Consider the following 27,153-nt stretch of genomic DNA (forward strand, 5'->3'; position numbering starts at 1 on the left):
TGATGAGAGACCCTGAGGAAGATGAACATTTATGCAATATTCTTATTTGCTAGCAGAGAAAGAGGGGATAAGTGAAGGAAGAAGAGGTAAAAGATTTGCGTCCCAACTGTTAACAGAAGTACCTGCGCCACACACACTCACACACTCACTCTCACGCACACACACTCATTCATATCTGCCTTACTGTGAAGTATTCCTCTTCGCCCAACATGTGTGTTTTTCTCCCAGGTCCTCTCCACCGAAAGTTTGGCTGGACCCAGTTCTTCCTAGCAGAGATCCCCAGGACCCTAGATTTTACCTTCCATGCTGGATGTCGGGACCCAACTGGGAGACGCAGACTGCCGACTGGGAAGGAGTGAAGCAATACTTCTGATCAGAGAAAACTGCCAAGGGTGGCCGATGCAACGCCCATGAGAAGGAAGGAAACAGGGCGAGAGCCCAGTATTCCAGAATTCCTCTAGCCTTCCAGGAAGACTCTGGTGTCAGCTCTCTCCTTGCTCCAGTGCTAACTGAAAACCTAGAGAACGTCTCCCAGTAAAGCTGGCTCTGAAATCTGAAACTGCAGGTTGGCCGAGTCCTATACAAACACACTCACACCCCCAGTTTCTCGGGTCTGGTGGCTTACCCGCCCTCGCATTCCCCTCACTCCCCACCCCTCCTGCTCCTTGGAAACATCAGACAGCCCTCTAGCTGCAGCTCCTCCTGAAACCCTAAGCCCAGCAAGCCCAGCCGAGCTGAGCCCAGAGGTGCAGGCATGGGGAGAGAGACCTGCCAGGTACGTCCACGGTCTCTCCCAGCCCCAACCCCTCCAGCAGCTCAAGTCCAGGTGATTAAGTGGCACTCAGGATCCTGGCAATAAGGGCAACAGGCAAGTTTGCAGCTTGGGAGCAGAGATTTTTAGACCATTCCTTCATATTAGGGAATATTCTCCTAAGGATCTGCTTCCAGATAACTGGGTCTGACATATATAAATTGCTAAATTCGCCTTCCTCACCTCTCCCAATTTTCTGCGTATCATTCTTATGGTGCAGCCCTGACCCTTACGTTTCCACCCATGATAGAATCAGGCCAGGTGAGACTAGAAGGGACTGTAGCAATTGTGGTAACAAATGCCTCATTTTGCAGATGAGAGAGCTGAGGCCAGGAAGATGAAATGGCTTGGCAAAGCCAGGGAGTGACTCCCAGCCTGATTCGGCATCTTGGATAGTAGAAGGGAAATAAGAGGCTTAAAAGCCAGCAGTGGCTCATGCCTGTAATCACAACACTTTGGGAGGACTGCTTCAGGCTAGAAGTTCGAGGCCCCCATGAGCTATGATCCTATGATCATGCCATTGCACTCCAGCCTGTGTGGCAGAGCGAGACCTTGTCAATTAATCAATCAATCAATCAGTCCAGGTCAGTTGGAATCGTGCTTTAATACAACTAGATACTCACTTGGATCATTGATTGCAAGAAAAAAAATCACTTAACCTTTCTGAGCTTCTATTTCCTCATCTGTAAAATGAGGCTAAGGATTCCGCCTGAGTCACAGTAAAAAGGTAACGTATATACAGCAGCGGGCACGTGGTAGGCACTCAGTAAATGCCCATTCTCTTCCCACTCTGCTCACCACTCCACATTACCTCCAGTTACCAGCTGACTCAAGAAGGTAATTCTAAACTGCCTGTAGTATTTACTGTTCCTTCAGGGGCTGGTTTCATGTTTCTCATTCACTGTCTTTCTGTCACTCTATTAACATCCATAGTTTACTTTGTACAGTGCTCAGCATGTAATGCTTCGTTTCTGTTAAGGGAAATCTTTGACCTGCAGGCTGATATCATAGACAGATCCACACTGAAGACTCCCTGCAGGTGTCCTCACATAACCTCCAGGTTCCAAGCTTCAGTCCCATGAGCCAAATCACCTACTGAGCATTGTCCTGTGGGTAACCAGCCGGCACCTTAAACTCAGCATGTCTCCAATCAAATTAAGATTGACCACCGACTGACTAATGATTTCATAGCGCAATCATACGCTGTATAAGGTCGTTTCGGTCAATAATGGACCACATATACAAAAGTGATCCCATAAGATTATAACACTGCATTTTACTGTTCTTTTTCTTTTTCTTTTCTTTCTTTCTTTTTTTTTTTGAGATGGAGTCTCACTCTGTCACCAGGCTGGAGTGCAGTGGCGCAATCTCAGCTCACTGCAACCTCCGCCTCCCGGGTTCAAGCGATTCTCCTGCCTCAGACTCCCGAGTAGCTGGGATTACAGGTACCCGCTACAACACCTGGCTAATTTTTGTATTTTTAGTAGAGATGGAGTTTCACCATGTTGGTCAGGCTGGTCTTGAAGTCCTGACCTCGTGATCTGCCTGCCTCAGCCTCCCAAAGTGCTAGGATTAAAGGCGTGAGCTACCGTGTACGGCCTTACTGTACCTTTTCTATGTTTAGATACCCACACACTATTGTGTTACAGTTGCCTACAGTATTCAGTACAGTAGTGTACTGTACAGGTTTAAGCAACAGGCTACACCGTGAAGCCTAGGTGCGTAGTAGGCTAAACCGTCTAGGTTTGTGGAAGTATACTGTCATGTTCGCGAGACAACAAACTTGCCTAGAAATGTACTTCTCAGAATGCATCCCCGACATTAAGTAATGCGTGACTGTATTGAGAAGGAACTGTCCAAGAGATGGTCAATGAAGATGGTATCAATTTAGTATGATACTTCTTGGACTAACAAATCGTTTATATTGACAACTACCAATGTTACTATATCTGCCTAGAGCAGGAGTCAGCAAACTTTTTATGTAAAGGGTTAGATAGGTCTTTTTAGCTTTGTAAGTCCGTGTTGTACTCAGTGGTACCATCAAAGTGCAAAAGCAGCCACCATAAGTAAACAAATGAGCAGAAACGAAAAAGCACAGATAAATGAGTGTGGCTACGTCTCAATAAAACTCTAGTTATGGACACTAAAATTTGAATTTCATGTAATTTTCATGTGTCACAAAATATCATTCTCCTTTTGATTTTTTTTTTCAGCACCAAATATAAACACCATTCTTAGCTCAAGAGTCATGCAAAATTAGGTAGTGGCTGGATTTGGCCCATGGGTCACAGTTGGCCGACCCCTGGCTTAGTGTCTCAGGAAGGACACAGTAGACACTGATAAAATAACCGTGACCATCTCCAAGGAGGGGACTGGGCGTAGATCAGAGATGGATCAAGAGAGGGACTTTCACTGAATACTTTTCTGTGTTGTTTGACTACTATGCATGCATGGTTAAAAAAATAAATAAAAAATCAATTATGAAGGGGCTCTCCATCTAAGTTCACTCTTACTTCTGTCAATGTCAACGTTAACTCTCCCGGTTAAACAGGCTTATAACTGCCAGGTCAACTTTGACTCTCCTATCTCAGTCTCTCATCCCAACAGCAGTCAGGTCTGAAATCCACTGGCCCAGTTCACCCAAGCGCCTCAGCCTCTGTAACTCCGTCCCCTTCCCCTACTCCTGCTACTGTCTTTACCACTCAACTGTTATTTACACACAACCTTGACCCTCCACTGACTTTTTACTCCAAAAAAGTCTTTCCAAAAGAGAGACTGAAGCTCTTTAAGGATTGGACTATCTATTGCAATTCCTTGCCTCCCCTCTCGGCTCCTATACCAGTGCCTTGTGCATAGTAGGCAGGCAATAAATAGTTGCTTGATTGTCAATCGCTCGTCCTGCTAGAGACGATTAGAAACACAGGGCAAAGACTCACCTACAATAAAAGCCGGTTCTGAGACGTGCAGCGGGGCAAGAGTGCACAAAAACTCAAAGACTTTGGGGGGAAATCATAGTAAAGGACATTTAGGGAGAGAAAAGAGGCTCTGCTTTGGAGAAGGAAGTCAGGAAGAAGGGCTCCGGTGGTGGTACGGGTTGGGGGAGGAACTTGCCCTAATTCCAATCTCTAGAGCATTAGCATAAGGTGTAGGGAAACCGCTTATCCTCAGCTGGGAGATTTTGGTGATCCCAGAATGAGAGCCTCCCCCATTTTGGAGGGATCTCAGCATCAAGCAGTCTGCCCTCCCACCTGGTGTAGGAAGAGGCCTCTGCAACAACTATGAAAGACGACTACCCCTAGGCCGCTCACACTCTCGCGGGGACAGCACACTCTACTTTGGAAGGTAGCCTGCTCCACTGTTAAGAGTGCTGATAGAAAGTTCCGCTTCTACTCATTGTTTCTACTTCCAGAACTAAGCAGATTAGGGCTTCTTGAGTGTGTAACAAAAATACGAATGATAACTGCCAAATATAATACAGTTTTCAAATACTTCTTTCTTACAAGATGTTCAAAGGGTTTTTAAACACCCAAAATCATCACTCTTTGGAAGTGAAAGTACCTTTGCTCAAAAATGTTTGTTGAAGGAAACTGAATATAGTTCCTTTTCCTACTTCCCACCATGAAAGCCCTAAGGTTACGCTCTAAAGGGAATCATCTAATTTCTTTAGAGGAGGAAACTTCACAATCACCCATGGCCACGTGGGCCCTAAATCCTTAAACTCAGAAAATGCATCCTAAGATCTAAACTGAATCCCTCGAGCCAAAGTGTTTCCTCTGGTCTCAGCCCATTTCTTACCCTTCCTCTATAGGCATTAAGTTGGGGCTACATGACAAAACGCTAGTGCCTAACACTTGAGCCAGGGCTGGATAGATAGTTTACACATATTGTCTCATTGAATTCCCACAGGAACTCTGGAGATGGGTGGTGGTATTCCCATCTTACAGCACAAGCAACTCATGGTTAGAAGAGTTAGCTAACTCGCCCAGCACCACACAGCTGGCCAGTGACACAGCCAAAATTCAGTTACATCTGCTCAGCTTCAAAACTCAGTCTTTCCCCTACAGTCCCAGGTTTCCATGATAGCCGATCATCTCTGCCGACCTCACTCTGTCCCTGAAATGTGCAGAAACGCTTATTTCCATCATCTCCATCAGAAGCATGGGAGAGATAAACAGCACACGGCAATCCTACAGTCCCTTTCCAGATTCCACCCCCCGGAGGTGTTCAGGCCTTCCTGGGATGGAGGAAGCAAGAGCAAAGACCGTTCAAAGCATCCCAGAAACACTCAAGGGCGGAGTGGCACCTTTCTGGCTCACAAGCGGCACACAGGCCTGTGCTTTCCTACAACCTGCCCTTGCTTGGGCCTGGCTCCAGGCCTTACCACAGGGCTGGGGTGCTCAGGAGCCCATGAAGCATGGCATTGTTTGGGCGGCACGAACACATTTACCTGGGTCCTGGCACCTTTTCTCTGCAGCTCTGCTTTTGGTAATATTTGGTTGGCTCACCCAGGTGAGGACCACAAGGCCTCTTTGCCCATAACCCAACAATCCCCATTCTACAAAGATGGGCTAGAGTGTGCTGGGGGCAGGCACAGAAGAATCACAAACGCCAAAGTGCAGCCACTTCCCGAGTCATTGGCAGAAATCAGTTTGCTTCCAGTGCACTCCCTGAGAAGCTCCGGAGCATTTGCACCAAGGCCCTTAGCCCACTTCCTTTCCTTTTTTTTTTTTTTTTTGAGACGGAGCCTCACTCTATTACCCAGGCTGGGTGTCCCGGGTCCCAGGTTCAAGCAATTCTCCTGCCTCAGCCTCCTGAGTAGCTGGGATTACAGGCATGCACCACCAAGCCCAGCTGATTTTTGTATTTTTAGTAGAGCCAGGGTTTCATCATGTTGATCAGGCTGGTCTTGAACTCCTGACCTCATGATCCACCCACCATCTCCTCCCAAAGTGCTGGGATTACAGGCGTGAGCCACTATGCCCTGTCTCCCCCATTTTCTTTCTTTCTTTCTTTTTCTCTCTTTTTCTCTCCCTTTCTCTTTCTCTTTTTCTCTTTTTCTTCTTGATGTCCTTCTTTTTAATCTCCCTTCCTCCTTTCTTTCTCCCTCTCTCCCTCCCCCACTTCCTTCCTTACTTTTTCCTCCTTTCTTAAGACAGTTGCCTTATGTTACCCAGGCCAGTCTTGAACTCCTGGCCTAAAACGTTCCTCCACCTCAGCTTACCAAACCACTGAGATTACAAGTGTGAGCCACTTTGCCCAGCCCTTAGCCCATTTCCAAAGCTCAGCTCCAAATCCCAGGATGGTTCCTGACAAATCTGTCCAGTTGGAGTTCACCATCTTACTGACGCACTCCACACAGCAGTCAGGCCTCCCCACGTGGCTCATCTTTTCAACCTAACATACAGGGTGCTGGAAAGACACCCAGTTGTCCTCCACTCCAGGATGCCTGCCTCCAGAAACATGCACATTCCTGGGCTCATCTGGCCTCAGTGACTCCCTGGACGTAGGGATGACCTCTCCATTTCTCAAGAGCACAAACCACAGCCAGGAGTTCAGAGCTCACACAAGACATTACTATTGAAGACAGAATCAGACTTCGAGGCTACTGCTTCTTTTCCCAGTCCTGGGGAGAAAATGCTGTCTTTGACAGTCTACATTCCAGATTAGCCCATGGAAATCACATGATGCTCCACCTCCATTCCCCCACCCTCAGGTGGCTGTCCCGGAGACCTTCACCTGCCATTCGCAGCTACCCACCTTTCTATCTGTCATCTGCCTGGGAGACACGGTCATTAGCAGAGAGCACCATGTAGGTGTCTAATTAAGCAAGCAGCAGCAAACGCAGAAACCCGTTCAAGCCACCCCGCAGAGCATCCACCAGGGGATCCTCTTACAGGCAGCTCCCTCCCCTGAGCTTCCTGGAAAGGTCTCTATTGTTTGCCTAGAACACAGAAAAGTGTCCAATTCTGCCCTCCTACTTATCTGCTGGCACAGACTTCCTGGCCTCCGCACAACCCCAAGGGGTACTATTCCCATATAGCACAATATGAATGGTGCCCTCAGAATTGTAGGACACAGCAGCACTGGTGGGTGGGAAAGTGAGGGTCCTCAGATGGGGAGGGACAAGGTCTTCTGAGGGATGCCCTCTTACCTGGCTTCTTTAGGAGTCCCACGGCCACATCCTGCCGTCCTAGCATTTTGGGATTAGGGCACAGGAAGCAAGAGATTGGTAAGAAGATGGCAGAGGCAGAGGTGGGCAGAGTGAGTGGCTCAGCCACTCCCCCGACCTGTGTCTCGGTCTTGTTGTCTGCACTGTAGCTCACCTGTTCCTGTTTCACCCTTTAAATGGAATGTTCCACTTGCCCTGTGAGCCCAGGGGAGAAATAAATTCCCTGTTCAAGAAAAGCTTTCTTCTTTAGAGACCGAGGTCTTTGAAATTCCATCCAATACTCCTTCAGATGACAATGGAGTGACTGGCCAACAGCAAATGCAGAGAAGGACCCTGGAAGGACAAGACTGACCCTAACTGGCCACCACTCCCCCTGGCCTGGGGATGGTCTAACCAAGGAGACTGGAGGGGAACAGACAGACACCTGCTGCCTCTGTAGCTCCTGGCAGACCTCACTCTCAGGTGTCAGATGCGTACCCCAACCAAGCTGGGGTGAAAATAGCAGAACCAGCCAGGCACGGTGGCTCATGCCTGTAATCCCAGCACTTTGGGAGGCTGAGGTGGGTGGATCATGAGGTCAGAAGTTCAAGACCAGCCTGACCAAGATGGTGAAACTCCATCTCTTAAAAAAAAAAAAAAGAAAGAAAATAGGAGAACTCTCCTTAACTTCTTCTCCTGTGCCCTTCCCTGAATCAGGCTTGTTTTTCTTCTGGGCCCTTATCTCCCTGCCTCAGAGACCTTTATCCACCTCATCTCTTACCTCCACAATGGCGCAGGGCAGCAGAGATGCGGTATGGAAGCTGACAAGCTTTTCACAGGGACAGCATCTATGCCGGTACTGGGGAGGAGGGAATAGTACCTCAGGGACAGGTCCAGGGGCTCTCATTCCACGGGGGCTTCAGTTGCTCTAAACCCAACCCCTAGAGATATCAACACAGGCCTCAGTGCCCTCACGTGCCCCAGAGCTCTGCCAGCTTGGCTCAGAACCCAGGCCCACACTCTTGCTCCACACCAAGATATGTGGGTTCTCTCTGGCAGAAATAAGAGAACTACAGCCCTGTCCAGCGATTTTCCAACTCCCGTGAGATGAACTGGACTTTGATTACAGCAGGACTGATTTAGGTTAGATACCAAGAAGTACTTGAAATGGGTGATAAGAGGATATTTAGGACTCTGTCCTTGGGCTTTAAAATTAAAGCCAATTTCCCCTCCATTGACTACGGCTTAATAGCTGTTTTCATCGTGTGACTCTCCTGCTCAGAAGTCCTCAGTGGTCATCCCTCCCCTGCCTACTATAGAAGGGTCTATCTCCAGGGCTTGGCATCCAGGGCCCACTGCAGCACGTCCCCACTCATCTTTCAAACGTCATCTTCTACGGCTCCATGTGGAAGTTTTCTAGTTCAACCTGACTGAGTTTTGCAATGTTTCCCCGAAAGACCTTAGGCATTCCTGCTCTGGCTGCGTCTTTCCCCTTCCCTCTCCCCCAGATGCCTGTTAAATCCAAATCTCCCAGGGGAAGGAAGGTGGACACCATGTTAAGGCTGAGCTCAAATGCCACCTCTTCCAGAAAGCCTCGGTTAAGCGCCCCCAGCTCACATATAACCCCCTCCGCCGTGAAGCTGTAGGCATAGGTTAGCCAGTCATTCCCTAGAAATGTCCTGAGCATGACAGTGCTAGAGACTGAACAGAGAGGTGGGCCCTGCCCTCAAGGAAACCCTAACCTAGAGAGTGGATACTGACAAAGGCAAACCAGCAAAACCGTCCTCCCATCAGAGGCAGCCTGGGATGAGGACAGCATTGAGTGGGGAGCCGGGGAGGCTCCCGGGGAGGCCGCAGCATGGAGACACAGCATGAGAGGAGGAGGCTGGGTGTTCCAGACGGAGTCACAGGAAGGAGACGGGAGATGGCTGGGGTCCCTGGACTAGGTCAAGGCGTGTGTTGGGAAGTAACAATAATTCTAGAAACATCTACTGTGTGTTTACTATGGACACTGTGGGAATGCTTCCTATTTATGAGCTTGATTATTCCTCATAACCAAATGAAGCTGGATGGGCATTTGGGGGCCAGACTGTGGAGTCTCAGGATACACGTAATGCAATGCGTGAAGTGGCTCCCGCTCAATAAATATTTTCTCGTTGATCAATGGATAAATGATCTTTGAAGGCTCACTCCCAGTGGGAGGAAGCTAGAATTTTGCAGGAGCAACTAAAGCTCTGAAAAATATTTTTCTAACTTTTTAAACTATTAAAAGAAACACCGGGACTGATGAGAGGAGGAGAGGCCCTGGTTGGGTAAGAACCTGGCTTTCTCGAGACAGGATGTGGAGAGTGGGTGTCAGAGCACTCCCTGTGCCCACAAGAAACCCAAGTAGGCTCAGGGAGACAGCTGCCGGGAAAGACAGCTGCAGGCCGCTCAGAATAGGGACATGGGAGAAATGCTTTCAATGGGTGAGTCCAGGGGTACCCAATCCCTTGTTCCCAGCGCCAGTGCAGGATATGAAGGGGTAAGTTTCGCTCAGCACCACCCAGGGCTGGCTGAGCCTCCGGAGCTGAGCTTGCCCCACCTCCCACTCACTGGCACAGTGACTTAGCTAACTTACTCCACAGAGATGGAGGTCCTTCTAAAAGTTCCCAGTTTCCCTCAGTTTCCATCTTTTCTGGCCTCCCAGTCTTTGATTTAACTTTTATCTGGCCGACTGGAATGTAAGCCCATTCCCCATTGGAGAACTCAAGACAGATATCAAATATACCTATTTAAACCCATTTCCCACTAGGGAATCAACAGAGATATCAGCTCATTCCTCTTTCCTTTGGCCTCGAGTTAGGATATCCCAGGGTGGGCCTCAATCAACCCTACTGTATTTCACCAGGGGCAACTGGGGCTGAAGAACAGAGGAGCCAGATGACAAACCCCAGACAGGTAAAGTGGCCTCCTCTTCATATCTACTCCTTAAACGTCTCCAAGGCTAATCACATAATCTACCATCTGCAGCAGAGATAACTAGAACTGGATGTCTGGAGGTGCCTTCCGGTCTCCTCCAGCCTGGACCAAGCCACCGAGCACCTCTCGGCCTCTTTTCCCCACCTGTAGAATAGAATGGAACCTACGCTTACCAAATTCAGCTCTTCTGAGCATAAACTAACTTGGTAAATATAAAAATGTCTCAAAAAGTTAAGCATAGGGTCCTGCTGATAGAACACCAGTCCAGGCCTAACGAGGCCCCCAGGCACAGCAAGCAGCCCTGGGTCCTAGCTCCAGCAGGGGCTCCGGCTTACAAGGCCTTTCCTGATTTCACTCTGGAAAAGGATAAGATAACAACCAGTGACGTGCCGGCAGCCAGGCCTCTTCTGAAAGTTTATCAGCAGAATCTGCCCAACCAGGAATGCAAGCCTGGCCCCACCTGTAGCCTTCGCCTCCTCAGCCAGCTCTGAGGGTCTGGGCCTATTTTCTTTAGAACCTCACATCTGAAAACAGGAGGCACCTTCTCATCCATCTCAGAGCCCCACCAACACTCCCAGCTAGAGCTCCACCCACCTTGGAACACAGGCCACATGGAGGAAATCTGCCACTTCTTTCTCCTCAGAGCTTTCCTCTCACTACCCTGCCTTTCAAACTGTGGCTTTGGAGTCATCAGTGAGTTGGGAGCCCAAATTAGTAAAACATAATCCAAATTGGCACATAGGAGAAATGCATTTTTAAAAATTTGATGGAACAGAATAGAACACAGTGTATACTGCACTTGGTAAGAATAAGTATTATTTTGGGATCCTTTTGTTAAAACACACACACACAGTATCAGAATCCTGACTCAGCCATTTGTCTTTCTATGTTTCCATTTCTTCAATTTAAAATGAGGATGATAACAGTATCCACCTCATGTCGCTGTCGTGAGGACTGTTTGTTAATATTCGTGGAGCATTTGGAAAAGTGCTTGACACAGGTGCTATATAAAAGTGTTATTTCATACACTTACACACAGGAGTGCATGTGGGCTACACCTGCGTGCATGGGTATCTTCGCTTACAAGGTAAATATCCTTCTGTAGCGTGGGGGAAGCTAAGAAGTGTTTCTCCAAAGACAATATGTTCTTAAAGTCCAATTCCCAGTGCTCAGGAGATTTCACAGGCGTCTGTCCCGGCTTTAGAGAAGGAGACAGAAGTGACTGGAGGCGCAGTGGCTGGACAGAGCAGGTAGAGGATCCCTGAGCACAGGGTCAAGTGCTTCAGATGGACTCAGTTACAATTCAGCGGGGTCGGGACTATTATTACCCCTGCTGTGCAAGTGAGGAAACCGAACCATAGAGAGGTTAAGTTGCCACACAGCTAAAAAGTAGCAGGACTGGGTGCAGTGGCTCACGCTTGTAATCCCAGCACTTTGGGAGGCTGAGGTGGGCAGATCACGAGGTCAGGAGTTCGAGACTAGCCTGGCCAACATGGTGAAACCCCATCTCTACTAAAAATACAAAAATCAGCTGAGTGTGGTGGTGCTCGCCTGTAGTCCCAGCTACTCGGGACCCTGAGACAGGAGAAGCGCTTGAACCCAGGAGGCAGAGGTTGCAGTGAGCTGAGATTGCGCCACTGCACTCCAGCCTGGGTGACAGAGAAAGACACCATCTCAAAAAAAAAGAAGAAGAAGTATCAGGGCCGGGATTTGAACTCTGCCTCCCAAGTCTGGACTTGGAACCAGTGGACTATAGCGTCTGTTTCACCTTGCAGCCATAGAAGGGGAAGGCTGGCCCTACGAAGTTTTGGCCACTGAGAAGCTGGCCTTGTCAATGAGAGGGGTGGCTTCATAGGGGTGGTCTCGTAGGCACTCACTTTAAATCCAAGCAATTTAATTTTCAAGTGGCTTTAATTCAGGAAACAATACCTCCAGGTTCCCACTATAAAGTCCAGAGCTTTCTACTACAATAGCTGGCGATAATAAACTTGGTTAACAGGACTCATAACCGTATAATGCATTAAGTACTCGATTAATCTGAACAGTATAAACCTGACTAGGTGATATTACATCTCTCCCGCACCCTTTATTCTAGAAGACTCGGGTTCTTTCTGAGCATGTCTCGTTTCATTTTCTCCATGGCCCAGACATGTTAGGAGGGGAAGACTCCGGTTTTACGGCCCTGAGAGACCCATGGCTTGCCAGAGGCCACTCTATGAGTGAGCCCGCAGTGAAGAGAGGGACAGTTTCTGGTCCGGTCAATGGGAGAACAGAAAGTCAGGTAATCTCTGTCTCCGAGTTCCTGTGGTCCCTAGCTCTCCCAGTCTGCCCTTGCTTCCTTCCCATCTTGATAGCCATGCAAAGTCCCCCGAAAACAAGGTACTCGGTTCATCTCTAGAACTGACACCGTGCCACATCAACCCAGTGGATACTTGTGGTGGGAAGGAAAGAGGAGAAAGACAGGAGTGGGCTGTAACTGTGGATTCACTCTCCTTTCCCTGCGAGGCGCCCACAGTCCTTTCCTGTGCTACAGAACATTTCATAACACGGGACGCAGGAGGAGGAGCAGCCTGTCAGCCTCCAAAATTTCCAGTGTCCTATTCGCCGTCCTTACAAATGAGAGCTGGCTAACTATCTCCTGACACTCGGCACAACCCATGACTTTTCATATCTTTTCGCTCTGTGGTAAGCTCCAAACAAACTTTTTTTTTTAATAACTGAGGAAATTGAGATCAGGAGACATTAAGAGACTTGCTCGTTGTCGCAACTGTGTGAACGCAAGCGAGGGACGGTCCCGTTAAGGCAGGCTTCTTTTAGAACTAGTAGGCACTTCTAGTCCCCATACATCCCCTGTCCCCACCCAACAGGAGTGGCCCTCCATCCTGTGCACTTTGTCTGTAAGTCAGACGCAGGTATTTCTGAGTCACGCCTGTCGCCCTGCATTGCAGTCACTTGTTTACATGTGTCTCCTCCACAGCACTCCGAGTTCCTTGAGGGCAGTGGCCGTGTCTTACTCATCTTCGCATTCCTGGTATCTGGCATATAAACATTTCTCGATAAATATTTGGGGAAGAAAGTGAGGAAAGGGAGGGCAGAAGGGAGACATAAAGAGGGAGGAAAGAGAGAAGGGAGAAAGGGACAGGGCAGGCAGGGAAGAGGAGGGAGGGAGGAAAAGGGTGAGTGGGTACCAGGAGCGCACGGTCATCTCAAGCCAGTGCAGCTGAATCATGGCCCACCACCCCTCTGGGTCTAATTCTAAATGGGACAAATGGAGCAGGCTGTCCTCCTAGAATCTATCCGGGATGTCAGTAGAGAGCACGAGTAGCAGAGTGGCCTTTCAGCCACCAAGGGGCCAGGAAGCCACAGGACTTAAGGCACTGCTGCCCCGTGTCCGTATTCTCTCCTTTCCCACCGCAAAGGAAGGGAACAAAGAACCGGCCGCCCCTTCCCTGGGGGAATGCTATGCTCCACCGGCCTGCATGCCTCCATGCCCACCCATTCAGTGGAGGCTTGGTGCTGTCTTGGGTGATGGAGGCAGATTTAGGAGGATGGCAGCGTGCACTGTCCACTGGGTAGACCCTTCCACTTGACTTCCAACCCCTGAAATGGGGTGAGCATGGGGGGTGCTTCTCAGGTGGGGAGCCGGTGCCAGCAGTGCCCTGAAGAAGGAGCCATGCCTTCCCCAGGAGCCTGTGGGTGGGAGGGAGGAGTGGCTTCTACAGGAAGGGGCTCTGAGCAGGCTTGGTGCCTGCATGACTCAGGGAAACAACTAGAAACCATAACTTGGCAACTTAGCTTCTCTCTGGAATTTCCCTGGGGCAGAGAGATAGGGAGACTTTCTGGTCAGCCCTATTTATACTGAGCCCCTGTGGGGCCCCACAGCTCCTCCTTCTTTTCTGGAAAGTGCTGGGTCCCCTATCTCTCCCCACATGGCTACTGATCATGCACCAACCGCCCCCTCCACGTGCTCAGTGGAGGCCTCCTGTATGCGCAGCACGGGGCTGGCCGGCGGCACTCTCGGAGCTGCATCTCCAGAGTATGTGTATGTAGGATGGGCGGGGAGCGCAGAGGGGTTCTTAGCTTTCCCCCAAGAAACCCAGAATAATGCCATTACATTCTGCAAAGCCTGCCTGATCTTTTTTGAAAAACACGTTCTCAAGCCAAGCCTGGTGCATGCCAGGCAGCCGGGCACCTGGAAATGAAGCAGGAGGCTATTTCCAAGGGAGCTTGTGGCTTCTTCTTTGAGCCAAAGAAGGGGGCGGATGGTGAAGCAGGAGGTCCATGCTCAATCACACTGGGCTCTTTAAATGGAGAAGGCAGCTGTTTCGGGTTGGAATATGGAATAGTGTTACCCAGAGGCCATGGCTGCCCACAAGGATGGTAGAGGGAGTCAAGCAACATTGTCAGGACAGTCCACTACATGAAGCACCACTCAGGGGGAGCCAAAGGCAAAGGCACTGGACTCTCCCTCCGACCTCACAGCTAATATGCTGTGCACCCTCAGGCAGGCCACAAGCCTCTCTGATCCTCAACTCATCTGTACATGACCATAAGGATGGGAGCAAGGAAAGGAAAGGAAGCAAATTGATTGTGCCCCATGTCTGCTTATAACTTTTAAAGGATTAAGTCCAGTCTCCTGTGTAGAGCTGTCAAGGCTCTTCCCAAGCTGGTCCACCTTCCGGCCTCCCCCACTGGCCCCTGCAGTGCGCTCTGTGCTCCAGCCTCTGACTCTGCTGCTCTAGTTCTGGCGCGCATGCTTCCTCCTGCATCTCAGCCTCTGTGCGTGCTGCGTGTTCTGCTGGAACCTCATCCCTTCCACCCCACCCTTCCCATACTTTAAGGTTCAACCTAAACCTGACCCTGCAGCCACTTTTTACTTCTACCCAGGCAGTCTTCCTCCGTCCGTGTTTGCAAAGCACTCTGTGCATCCCATCATATTTTTCTTCGTTCTTTATTTACAAGTGTATCTCCCCTGCTAGACTGTGAACCTGAAAGAACAAGGACCATGTCAAATGCATCTTTCATTCAACAAGCATTTAATAAATGTCCACTGTGTGTCTGCCAGGGTACAAAGAAGAGGGCAGCTCACAGCCTGGTGGCCCCAGTGCTTAGGGCAGTGCAGACCCGAGTGGGCCCAGCCTGCTGCTGAGTCAGGAAAGGTAGGCCCAGGAGCTGCCCCTGGGGCTCTTGGCAGGGCCTGCTCCGCCTTTTCTCCCTTAGCAGGAGACTAAACAATATTGAGAAGAAGAAACTAAAAACATAAACCACCACCACTTACTCACTGAGCACTCTACCACGTGCTTTGTAGCCACTGTTCTCTGTACTTTAGCTAGTCCTCAAATTAACCCTCCGGCAAAAGCCTTTGTTACTCTGACTTCTCATATATGAGAAAAGTGGTGCCCAGAGAGGTTATAAAGCTTTCTTAAAGTCACACAGCAGGCGGCAGAGCTTGCATAGGACCTCAGGTCTGTCTGAACCCACCTCCCTACACACACGCCTTAGTCTCATGCTGCCCAATTTCATACACTAACGGCGAGCACCTATGTGTGCCCAGACTTCTTGTTCAAAGGGAGGAAAAGGGCCTGGCGCGGTGGCTCACACCTGTAATCCCGGCACTTTGGGAGGCCGAGGCGGGTGGATCGCCTAAGGTTGGGAGTTTGAGACCAGCCTGACCAACATGCAGAAACCCCGTCTCTACTAAAAATACAAAAAAGTAGCTGGCCGTAGTGGCGGGCGCCTGTAATCCCAGCTACTTGGGAGGCTGAAGCAGGAGAATCGCTTAAACCCAGGAGGTGTAGGTTGCGGTGAGCCGAGATCACGCCATCGCACTCCAGCCTGGGCAACAAGAGTGAAGCTCCGTCTCAAAAAAAGAAAGAAAGAAAAGAAAGGGAGGAAAGAAGAAATGGTGATCTATGCACCTCAAGGCTCTAAACTGGATGGCTTAGTCCCAGCTGCCCTACCTCCTCTGGAAGTTCTCTGTGCCCTTGCCTTCCACACCACAGAAGTTCCCAGGACTCTTAATGAGCCCCACCAGCTCCCCGCCGTGACTTGGGAAGCCAGTGGGGTCACACAGCAGACTGGTGCCATCCAGATTTCACCACCTTCAAAGTGCCGTTAGTGGACGATAGAAGCTGGCTGCTTAGCAGGCGGTCCCAGGCAGTCCCAGGCCCCAGGAGCGTCAGCCACTGTCACTATTATCCAGAGCTATCCGCCACTGGGATTCTTTCCTTAATGGGCAGGCAGCAGATAATGGGCCTCCTGTGGTCCACTCCAAACACAATCACACTTCTCAAACATGCTTCTCACATTCCCACAGCCAAGCATGTACTTTCAAAACCCTACTGTGGCTACTGCCCATGTAAACTCCTATCCTACTCCTTTTATTCCGGGGACTGCTCTTCCACCCCAAACAAGCTAACTGGCCCTACACATGTTGCAAATGCGCTTCCCATCGCATGGAGTGTCATTTTATGGATGCAAGGTCTTCCCGTCCTAAATCTAAGTCATCTCCTCCAGGAAGTCCTCCCAGATAGAACATGTCCAAACCTGACCTTCCCTTTGTTTTGCATTTCCTTGGAACTTAAGGCCTTCCCTGCTTTTACATTGGTTGGAGCCATTTGTGTCACATTTATGCATTTGACAAACATTTACTAAGGGTCCACAACTGTGTGGCAGGCATTAACTGTGTATCTACTACGTGCCACAGCGCACTGTGCTAGGCCTGACACTCAGTGCCCTCCAGGAGCTTGCACTCATGTGAGTTATCTTCAGACCCTTGCTGGGGGAGGCCCGCCTCTGCACTTAGATGGGACACCCTCCCAAGGACTGCCTTCTGGTTGCTCAATCCCAGTACCTGACATTTAATAGGACTTTTGCACAGTTATCTCATCTTATCTCCGCAGCACCCTCAAGGTAGAATGGAGACACTGAGGCTCAAAAAAGATGAAGCAACGTGTCCAACAGCTCCCAGGTAGTTACCAGCTGAATCATCAATGGAACTCAGGTCCTCCGGCGCCGAAGGCCAGTGGCATTTACCCCTCAACATGCAGGCTAGAATCACTGAGAGCTAGATGGGACCAAAGTGATGACTTCTCAACTGCTGTCACAGCCAAATGGACATTTAGGAAGAAAGAACGCTAATGTGAAATTAGAGGGCATTATAAACTGCCTGTGTCACCGGAAGGCTTCAACAAGGTTATACTTGTGTTCCTGGTGCATAATAGATGCTCAGTATGTATTTGTCAAATGAATGAACAGCTTACTAGAGACGTGAATGGTGGAGGGCATAAGCTACCTAGTATTATAATAATAGCTATTTATTGAGTGTATACTTATGAGAGGCATAATTCTAAATGCAACTCATTTGATCTTCACAACAGCCTTTTGAGATGGTTATTGTTATGTCCTCTCTCTTAAGATGAGGAACCTGAGGCAAAATCAGGTTAAATATCCTGCTTGAGGATGGAGTGGCAGGACTTGGCAAGGACCTGAGCAGACTGACTCCAGAGCTGTGCTCTTAACCAAGTTAGGCCAGTACTGTTCATCCATGAGATCACTCAATCCTAATGACAAGCATACTGAATGAGTGTTCTGACGAGTGCTGAGACCTGAAGTCACACTTCTGCCCTGGGCCCCCAGGTTCTGCCTGAGTCTGCCTGAGTCACTCCTAGCTGTGATGAGGTGCAATAAAAGTCCCGCCAGTGGGGTTGTATTTCAGCTGCACAAGGAAGTCAGGAGCCCTCTTTGGGGTCCACACCGCAGAGTCCTGCTGTGACCCACGGGCCAGTCCTGCAAAGGGCAGTTCTTTGATCTGACTTTGATTGCCAGGAATGGCTGGTAAGAGTCAGGGCTATGGATTGTGAAGGGATTTTGAAGATGGAAGGAAATTTTTGTGTCTTAAAGGCTGAAGTAGAGGATAGAATGGGTTTGTCACTGGGGACAAAGATGTGCTGGAAAGATTTATAAATAGGATAAAGAAAGGGCCCTCAATGAATAACTCCTTTATGGGATAGGATAGGAAGGGCAGGGCTGGGCAATAGGAAACTCCAGCTCTGGCTACTTTATGGTCCTCATCAGAGAGGCAGCTCATGCTGAGACAGAAATGTCTCACCATCAATAAGACAAGGAAAGGAACCAAATAAAGAGAACTTAGAAACAGTTTTCTCCGAGGTTGAGTCTTACCTGGGAGAGATACAATTCAGAAGAAATGAGTGAAAGTGGAGAGACTATTCCAGAAGTCACAAAAGCTGAAGGCTTTATGTCTAACGGTGCCGAATTGGAAGTCGATGCTGAGCATGCTGTTTTTATCTCACCTGAGGCCAACTGCTTACTAAACCTTCCATAGACATCAGTTTCTCCATTTATTGAAAGGCTATTGTGTCACCTGTTTGTGTCTTCATCCTTTGGCTCACAGACTGTGTTGGGTAAAGGAGACTGGAGGCTGGAGATCAGATAATACTGGAGTTACTTAGAAGAGAGGAGATGCAGAAATAGAGAATTCGATCAGAGCATTCAGCAAGGGAGAGGCAGGAGCCACCTCCACACTGTGCTTCGGTTACCCCAATTGCATTTAGAGCGATGCAACTATTTGGATTGTCTTAAGAGCTCCTGAGAGACAAGAAAGGCTGGTGTCAGGTACCTTGGGTAGGTGACATTTTTTCCCAGTTATCTGCAAATTTAGCTCTCTGAGGTCAGCCCATAGAAAACAAATGTCAGGAAGAAATGTTTCCTGCAATTAAAACAATAAACAGAAATGCAAACTGGGTTTAGAGGGCTGGCAGAGGGAGAATCTGTAGGGACATGGTGGCCGACTGTCCCAGTTTGCCCAGGACTTTCAGTGCTCAGGTCAGGAGAGTCTCAAGAACACAGGGACAAATTGGTTGCCCTACCAAAAATCTCACATCAATAAACCGCTGCTTTGACAAAGAACCAATGGGCACCACATGAGACCTTCATGCTCAGAAACATTGAGAGCTCAGGCCCCAGGACTGGCAGCCCGAATGCCCAGCTGCCTGCTTGGCGAGCCCCTCAGCACGCATGTTTCTGTAGGCAAGTCCCTGCCTCACGGGGCTTTGGTTTCTCTATAAGATCTGGATGGGTTTTCCTTCCTATCTGGAAGACAAAATCCTATTAGAGACTTTTTTTTTTTTAAAGACAGAGTCCTACTCTGTCACCTAGGCTGTGAAGTGCAGTGGCATGATCTTGGCTCACTGCAACCTCTGCCCCCTGAGTTCAAGGGATTCTCTTGCCTCAGCCTCCTGAGTAGCTGGGATTACAGGCACCTGCCACTGTGCCCAGCTAATTTTTTTGTATTCTTAGTAGAGATGGAGTTTCACCATCTTGGCTAGGCTGGTCTTGAACTCTTGACCTCATGATCCACATGCCTCAGCCTCCCAACACGCTGGGATTACAGGCATAAGCCACTGTGTCTGGCCCCCTATTAGAAAATTCTAAAGGTGCTCAGGACCCTGAGCCCTGAGAAAGTTCCTGATTGGTGGTTTCTTAGAGTAGCCTATGAGCAAACCCAGGAGGCCATGGAGCAAGACTCTGCTCTGCCTGTCACAAGGTCACTTAGTCCTGCAAAGATCTCAGGACCCAGGTGAAGAAGGGGTGGAAGGGCAGCATGGGGAAAGATAGTAGCAGCCATTTCCAGGCTGCCAATGCCAAGCACCACTGGGCTTCCATTAACATATAGGCTGGCGGAACACAAAAGGGGCAGAGTCCCTGTGCCAACAGTGAGCCCCATTCCTCACCCTGCTCAGCCCCCTCCCTAACGCATCCAGCACAGTGAGCCATGCTTCCCCTGGCTTGAGTCCACTTAATTTTCTCCTAAGCTGCTTTGTGAGGCAGGCTCCGAGCACTCCACGTGTCCAGTCCTTCTGTGGCCAACTTTCCCCATGGCTGAGGGCAGCTCCAGTTCCATGCCCCCTTCTGCCAGCTGAAACAGAGCCCGGTTCCAACTGTGCCCTTCAGTTTGTGGAGAACAGAGGGCACAAGTAGATGCTCACCTCCCCTGTCCCTTAAACACAATCCAGCCAGGAGAAGAAAGCTTCTCCCTTCTGCCTGTGCCAACACACAGTCACATATTAGCTCATCAAATGTTCTATCAGTGCCCACTATGTGCAAAGCTCTGGCAAAGAAACAGAGACAACCGAGACCCGTATCTGCAACCCAAAGAGGGTCATGAGCGCACAGACGCTGAGTCTACAGAGGCTTCCAACTCTCATTCTAACAAGCCTCGCGTGGCTTCCCCTGTCCATGCCACCCCTCATCCAAGTGAGCACCACAGATGCATGAAGACAAAAGAGAAAGAGGAGAACCAAAAGCCTGATGAATTCACAAAGCAGTGCTCCGGGTGACAGATCATCGAGCCTTACCCCCACTCACAACACATTTCTAGCAAATAACTTTTGCTGTCCAAGCCCTAAATCCAGCTGCTAAGGATCAAGCTAGAGAATTAAGAGTCAGAGATAAATGTAATCAAACCCCTTTTTCCTTCTCCTTGGTTGGTTCATTCATTCATCCACTCCATATATGTTTCATGAGTGCCTTCTGTGTGCCAGCATGGAGCTCAGCACTAGGACTTGACCTCATTCAGCATTCACTGCCTTTCATCATCCTTACTCTGGCTCCCTCTTTCCTATATGATCCAAATGGGGCGAGAATCTGCTTACTGCTCAAACCCTGGGGCTCCGCACTTAGGCAGGGAGTGGTCCAGGCAGAAGCCTGCTCAGTACAGCAGCCTCTGTAGTAGCAAATCATGGACAAAGCAGCTACTTGGGTTTCAGCCTCTCCCCAGTCTCTCTCCACCCCCTCCTCCTCCTCTTGGGATAGAAACCCTGCCACTCTCTGCTCACATGCTTGAGTCACAAGGCTGAACTCCCAGCAAAAGAAGTAGCTCAAGGATGTAACAGGCGCAAACCCAGTGAAACAGGAATACAGCATTTCATCTCATTCACTGTGCACCATTCTTCCTCATTTAATGCCCAAGAAAGCAGGACCAGGGCTTTCTGCTTGTCTGTCCTTCCTACCTCCCCCACCCACCTGGCACTGAGACCCCGCTCCCGATTTATCCTCAGCTCCATTCCTCTCTGTCTCCCTCTCAGGCCCACAGGATGTCTTGTGTCTCTAATGCGCAGCACGTGAAGAGGTACAGGAAGTAGACAGCGATAAGGAGCTAGCACAGGGCAAATGAGCCTTGATGCCGACGGGTGCCTTCTGGGACCCCCTCTTGGCCTGGAGTCTCTGGCCCACTGAGGCCCCAGAGAGCACTGGGAGCCCCATGGTTGATTGGCATCTTGCAAGTAGGCTTCCCTCTCTGTCCATGCAGATTGTGGTGTCCAATTGTCTAACTCCAGATTTCTATCTCTGATCTGCACAGGCAGATGGGCGAGCAGCTGTGCCAGGCCCCAGGGGACCACAAGCTCCTGGGGAGGAGGCACAGCCACCTAGCTCTCTAGACCAAGGCCTCAGGGGGCCTGCCTCAAGGGCAAGAGACAGCCCAGGCCTCCAAAAGGGAAAAATACAAGAGCAGGTCTAAGCCAAGCCCCAAACCTCTCTCCTCACTTGCTCCCTCCCGTTCCTAAGGAAAGGACAAAGCAGGTATCAGAGCTAGGATGGCTGGCTTTCCTTTCCCATTCGAGGCACATCCTCTGACTCACTGTGTTTCTGAAAGTGAGTTCCTGACTTCTCTGGATAAAACCTCATTATTCTCAAAATTAGAGCTGGAGCCCAGGCTGTTTTCTACTCACCCTGGCTGAGGTAAAAAGGAAAGAAGCTGCTTTTAAGCGCTGCTTAGACCTCCTTATTGATGGATACTCAAACAAGTACCATACAATCCTATGTCTGTGATACACAGTCGCTTTTCTTTTTTTATACAATTTTTTTTTAACTTTTTGTAGAGACGTGCTCTCACTGTGTTTCCCAAGCTGGTCTCAAACTCCTGGGCTCAAGTGATCCTCCCGCCTCGGACTCCCAAAGTTCTAGGATTACAGGTGTGAGCCACCACACCCACTCACAGTCAACTTTCAGTTGTCTGCTGCTTCTCTGGCCTGTCTTGCACACTCTTGCAGCTAGATACTAGATTGCTATGAGTAGGTGATTTCAACATAACAATAGCCGACATTTACAGCGCATGGACCAGGCACTGTGCTGAGCTCTTTGTTTCCACCGTCTCAGTCAATATTCATAACAACCTTATAAGGTAAGATAGAAACTGAAGCAGAGAGAAGTTAGCTAGCTTGCCCAAAGCCAAATAACTAGAAAGTGGTGGAGCCACAATTCGCGGCCAAGCCAGCTGACCTCAAAGCTCCACTCTTAACCTCTGTGCTGTACCACTTCCTGTGTGCGTATGTTTTGTAGAGCGTACGCTATTATTATTATTATTATAGAGTTACTATTAGGTCACTGGTAGTAGAAAGAACCCGGGGTGATTATAGGGGATAGTCAGAAAAGATTTGTGTCTGAGCATTAATCTGATTAAACATGGCTGAATTGTATTTCATAGTTAATTGGAAAAGTTATTTGGAATGTTTCGGGCTCTGACTCCCTCCATCGGTACGAAGACTTAAAACATGGCTGGAAAGCAATGCAAAGGACTCCTTCCAGGACCTCCAACCTGGCCTTTATGGGGCGCCCATCTTACAATCCACAGAGAAGCTAGAACAGGTGGGAGTGGGCCACCCTGTTGCCATCCCAGAGCCTCCACCACAACACCACCTCCCAGGGAAGGGCCCCTTTCCAAAGCAAAAGATCACTTACTGTGAGATCAAAGAAGCAACATCTAATTAGAGAGTCATTAATAGGCAATTAGCCTGTAATGGATTAATGGAGCTAGGCAATGATCATCTAGGCTGCCAATATCACACACAAAAAAGAGACAACCAGACATCGCACACCTCCTGATGGATGTTCACACCACGGCTGGATTCTTGCTTCTGTCCCACAGATAAGTAAATTAAAGGAAGCCGAATTTGATTAAGCCCTAAATCTAACTACATTTACAGGAACTACAGGGACAGCAGAACATGTTAAACGACACGATGAGGATGCAATCAGCTAAATCCTATGCAGTAGCTCATGTCTGTAATCCCAGGCACTGGAGAAGCCGGGGTGGGCAGATCACTTGAGACCAGGAGTTTGAGACCAGCCTGGGCAACAAAATGAGACCCTGTCTCAAAAAAAAATCCAGTTTCTTCAGAAGAGAGAGAATACCTACACATTAGGAGAACTGCTATAAAGACCAATCACAATGAATGGACCTTATTTGGATCTAAATTTAAAATAACACTACAAAAATAAATACACTTAATCAGGGAAATAGAAACATTAACAGGATAGTTGCTTATATTAAGGAATTGTTCATTTTGCTTAGATGTGATCATATTTTGATATTTTTCTTAAGGTCCCTATATTTACACTGAATCTTAGCCAAAAAGCTGAGAAGTGATGGAAGTCCCTTTCTTTAGAGATGAAATATTCAGCTGTCTAGGATTTGCTTAAAATTACCAGAGGGCAGAACAGACCAGGAATATACCCGAAACAAGACTGACCAAGAGATGACTTCAAAACCACTGCAGCTTCGGCACACTGGTGTAATTACATCAGTCTCTCTGCTTTTGTATATGCTTGATTCTCTAACAAAACACTTTAAAAATATAAATGAGACCCTACAGATTAGGAGTAACTGTGCTAGGCAATAGTGCAATAAACTCCTCTAAGCTGGCCAGGTCTCTGGGGCTCCTGCCCTGGAGAGCTCGTAGAGAGAATCTTCAGGCTGTTCTTCCCTTTCCAGCAGAACCACTGTGACAAGTTACAGCTCGCTTTCTATAGCCAGATCCCCTCGGAGCCTTTGACAGAGATAGAGCCAGTGCCACTGAAGAGGAAGCAGTCCTCCCAAGGCCCCACCATGAGGTTGTGGAGGAGCCCCATTCAGTCTTCCGAGGTGAAATCCACACTCCTCCTTCCCTAGATCACCCCGGCTCGGAGCTGAAAACAAACAGCCTTTCCAGCCTCATACTGACTTTGGCCTTTGGGCACCCTGGGGTCTGGAAAGAACAAGCATCTTGGCCAGGTGCAGTGGCTCACGCCTGTAATCCTAGTACTTTGGGAGACCAAGGCAGGCAGATCACCTGAGGTCAGGGGTTCAAGACCAGCATGGCCAACGTGGCAAAAACCCATCTCCACCAAAAATACAAAAAAAGTAGCCATGCATGGTGGTGGTGCATGCCTCTAATCCCAGCTACTCGGGAGGCTGAGGCTGGAGAATCTCTTGAATTGAGGAGGCAGAGGTTGCAGTGAGCCGAGATCACACCACTGCACTCCAGCCTGGGCATCAGAGAGAGACTCTGTCTCAAAAAAAAAAAAAAAAAAAAGCAAGCATCTCAGCCAAGCAGCACCTGCAGCAGCTGATCAAGTGCCTTGTTGCCTTTCTGCCTGCATTAGGTAGGTACCAGAAGTGGGAAATGGGAAGAAGAAAGGAGGCAGAAGGTGTGGGAAGAACAAGAACACAGAAGAGCTGAGCACCCAAGGCCATGCTCCAGCCCAGCCCAGCCAAGCGACCCATGCTACAGCCAACCCCACCTTGGGCAAACAGCGGGCACCTCCCAGGCTGCTTCCTCCCTTAGCACTTCCTGGTGCCACTGATCCCAGAGCTCTTGGGAGAGGAGAGAAGAACGTTCTGGAGGAAAGAGAACTGGTGGCGAAGGGGACAGAGAGTTCAGAAGGGAGAGGAGGAATATTCGGTTTTTGAAGAAGTCCTTTGGAAGGGAGAAAGTAGAAGGTGAGAGAACCATGCTTGGCTATTTCAGAGCCCAAATGTGCCAAGTAAATAATGAGTAAAAGGGAGAAAAGAGGAATGGAAGGAAAAAGAAAGCAACTGTAAGGAGTGAGGGAAGAAAGACAGAGGGCAGAGTGTTAGAGAGGCCCCTGGGAAGATAGAAACTGAGTCAACGGTCAGCCGGCTGTCCCCACCTTCTCCCAAAGCCCCACACCCCCAGAGGCCCCAGTGTCTATCCCCAGCCCAGTTTGCTCAGAGAGAGCCTGCTCTTACCAGCCTAGAAAGGTGTGCAGGAGCCAGGGTGCAAACACACCTCATGCCCAAATGGTCCCTTTCCTAACTCCTGGCAGCCTGCTCCAGGAAGAGAGACAAGTGAACTAATCCACCTGCCTCCCGAAGGGTGGAATGCTGGGAAGAGGCACCGCCTCAGACCATGCAGCCAATCAAGGAGCCCAAAGGAGCCTGCCCTAGCTCACGCTTCGCGGGCACATTGCTGCAGGGGACAGAGGGTTAACCCAGAATTCAGCCAAGGCGCTTGTTCCATATTCATGCCCATGCTAGGCAGTCACAAGATGGCCAGGGCACAGCTGCCTGCAGGCCACGCCACCTCCCACCTCCCCACTCTCACTGATCTTCAGGGACCACAGGGCCTGAGGTTACCTCTGAATCAACCTACACCAAAGCCAGGCAAGCAGGCATCAGTCCTCACTCTTTAGTCACTAAGGAAGCAGGCCAACAAGTCCCTCGCTGAAAGTCAAGGGACCTCAGCACTAACCCCGGCAGCAGTCCCAGCTCTGAAACTCAAATCCTGGCGCTGTCACTTGCTGGCTGCATAACCTAAGGCAAGTCACTCAGTGCCTCCAAGCCTCAGTTATAAAGTCACCGTGATTCTTTCCCTCAGCCTGCACTTCCAGAAAGATGAGAGCGTGCATAGAAGGAAAGTGCTCTGAGCTCTCAGCAGAAAAGACGCTCTATAAATGCAGGGTATCATTATCATAAATGAAAGTTCCTGCCCCACCTAGCGAGGAGGAGGTTTCTGTTAGGCTCTGCAATGCCTCCACCAAGTGAGGATAAGGCAAATGACAAACCAAGCCAGAGAAGACCCAGGTCCCCAGGCCTCGGGCACGCTGCCCAGGACAGCCAGAGGCCCCCAGCTCCACCAGGCAGGAAATGAAAACTGGCTGAGTGAAGAGAGTGAGGAAGAAGGGGAAGGAAGGGACAGGGGCAGAGGAGAATGACCTGGCCCTGGGATTTGTGTTTGTAGGATGACCAGGGTTTCTTTAACCCTCCTGGGCTTTGCCCAAAGCTAAGCGGCTTGGAGGAGCAGGCAATTCCCACCCAAAGGCCCCTTCTTTACTCTCCTGGGGAGGAAGCTGTGGGCTGCAGAAACTTTCAAGTGAAAGTAGAGCTCCAACCCAGGACTCCAGTCCTCTGCCTCTCCTAAGAACAGTAACAATACTAATAATAATCTCTGACATTTGTATAGCGTTTTACACACGTCGACTCTTTTTCATTGTAGCTTCACATAACCCAGAGGAGGAAGCGCTGTATTATTATCCCTCCTTCTCAGCTGATTTAAACAGGGCTCAAAGGGGATAGTGAATGATCCGAAGTTACACATCCTTAAGGGAGTGCAAAGCCAGCTGGGAACCCAAGTCTTTGACTCTCCAGCTCAGAGCCCTCTCTCACCGCCCAGCAGGCCAGGCTCAGCCTGCAGGGAAGGAGGAAGCCTACTCTCTGAGAGGAACCTCCTGGCCCCTACTCCCCAGCTGCCCTGGGGGAGAGCTCCTTCTCAGGCTATGCAGTGAGCAACCCACTTCCAGACCCAGCGAGTTCAATGGCCTCCATCCAAGGTTTCATTAGCAAAAAATTCCCTTAAAACCAAAAACCATCCATTCATTGTGCTCTTGATCATTAACAAGCTTTCCCAATCAGCCTGTTTAAAATGGTAAGGTCCCTCTGAGGTTATGAGTTCTGAGGAGGCCTAGCCTTGCACTATTTGTCCCCAGGTCTTGAACACAATGGCCACCGGTAATAGGACAGCAGGGGCAGCAAGGAAGGGAATCCCATTTCTAGAACCTGCTCTGGGGGAAGTCCTGGGATGGGATGGAGTAGAATGGAGTAGACATGCGGTCAGGACAGACGTGCTTCAGTCCAGGCACCTGGAAAAGCTCCCCTGTGGTGAACATGCTTCTGGGCAAGGGACAAAGGCAGACAGCATAGCTAACCCTCCCTCACAGTGGGAGAGCCGGGGGTGGGGGGGAGAGGCAACAAGATGAGTGGGTCGCAAAGCCCCCTTTGTATCCTGCTCAGTCAAATCTCAAATCTTTGTGCTAAGGGGAGTCAAAGACCCTGACACTCCAAACAACTTTCCTGATTACCTATGACATACATTTGTGCTCCCCATAAGATTACCATGGAGGATGGTTCTGGGGCTATCACTCCAAATTTGGTCTT

General features: G+C 49.4%; 1 protein-coding gene across 13 annotated transcripts in view; it reads right to left on the reverse strand.

The window, feature by feature from the left end:
- The window catches only part of PLEKHA6 (pleckstrin homology domain containing A6), a 161,790-nt gene that overhangs the window by 89,056 nt on the left and 45,581 nt on the right, over nt 1–27,153 (reverse strand). Inside the window, exon 1 of one of the 13 annotated variants that reach the window (XM_064360267.1) lies at nt 6,963–7,149. The exons of 10 other annotated variants lie outside the window; for them this stretch is intronic. The gene's annotated coding sequence lies outside the window, so the exon portion shown is untranslated. Of the gene's footprint in view, nt 1–184; nt 276–298; nt 593–6,962; nt 7,150–27,153 lie in introns of those variants that run through there. 2 more of the 13 variants (XM_021677206.2, XM_021677207.2) reach the window with 2 other exon arrangements.

This window comes from Aotus nancymaae, unplaced genomic scaffold (assembly GCF_030222135.1).
Source record: "Aotus nancymaae isolate 86718 unplaced genomic scaffold, 86718_ANA_hifiasm-v0.15.2.pri h1tg000039l, whole genome shotgun sequence".
NCBI lineage: Eukaryota > Metazoa > Chordata > Mammalia > Primates > Aotidae > Aotus > Aotus nancymaae.